This window comes from Lycium ferocissimum, unplaced genomic scaffold (assembly GCF_029784015.1).
Source record: "Lycium ferocissimum isolate CSIRO_LF1 unplaced genomic scaffold, AGI_CSIRO_Lferr_CH_V1 ctg7812, whole genome shotgun sequence".
Taxonomy (NCBI): Eukaryota; Viridiplantae; Streptophyta; class Magnoliopsida; order Solanales; family Solanaceae; genus Lycium; species Lycium ferocissimum.
The window spans coordinates 20,391-21,641 of NW_026726958.1; positions in this window are offsets into that span (position 1 = coordinate 20,391).

Sequence of the window (1,251 nt, forward strand, 5' to 3'; positions counted from 1 at the left end):
CTAGGTGCTTGTGGGGAATTGTTTTGGAGTTTTATGAATAAAAAATTTAAAACTAAGTGTTTAAAAATTGATATTCTGTCCCCATCGACCGCTGCGGCGGTCCACCCCTCGCAGCAGCGGTCCTGCTATAGCGGGAAAGCACCCGCTATAGCTGTTACACCTTGAAAAAATTTTCGTTCATGCACAGTTAATAGAATAACGAAGGGCACGACGTATATGATGCTTTGATAAGTAAGAAATAATATTTGGCGATCCTAATTGCGATTTCAAAGACATTCAAGGTAAGAGAAGAAAGTTTGCCAAGAAAGACAAGGTAGCTATGTTTTGGGACGGATGTACGAGTGACGAGTTAGTGATGACTTAATGATATCTTGGAGAAGAGTTATAACGTCCCTTGGATTTCTAATGAGGTGTTAAACAAGTGTTAAAAAGGTTCCATAAGGATTATAGATTAAACAAGTCGACGAGAGCGAATTCCGAAAAGTTGGGCAACATACGGTCCAACATACGGACCGTATAAGACATACTGGCCATATGTTAGGCCGTATGTTCTGCCCAGAATGGAGACCTTCACTGGACCAAACATACGGTCCTTATAAAAGATACGGACCGTATGTTGGTCCGTATGTTCATATCGGGACAGATTTTAAAACTTGATATAAGGACCCAATCTCATTTAATTCATTTCATTCTTTCTCTCCACACTTCAAGAAATCTCTAGAAAGATCTCCACTCTTCTTCCACAAGAACTCAAGAGAGATTTGTAATCAACTTCATCAACCAAGGAATTCAAGTGTAAGAAACTCATTAGAGTTCATCCAAGTCAAGAAATTCCATTGGAAGTGGACTAGGGTTTTGGCTCAAGTGAAGTCTTTCCACTCAAGGCTCACTCCCACACTATCTATGGTAAGTTTTATGATCATTCCATGTTGTTTAAGATATTGAGAGGTTGAAAGACTTAGATTATGAAAGGAGATAGAAAATGGGTTGCAAAGATAAGAATAATGAGATTTTGAGTAGTAGCTTAGGATGAGTCATGATTCTTGATATATTGTGATTATGATTATGTTATAAATGATATTAAGGACATGGGATAAGCTCTATATTGTGATTAAATGTAATAGTATATTATGACCATGATTATGGATGAATTGAAGTGAAATTGTGAAATATGGGTAATGTAGATGAATGAAGATTAGTGGTTATAATGTTGTGAATGTTATTATAGACGCTTGGGAGTTGATATATGAT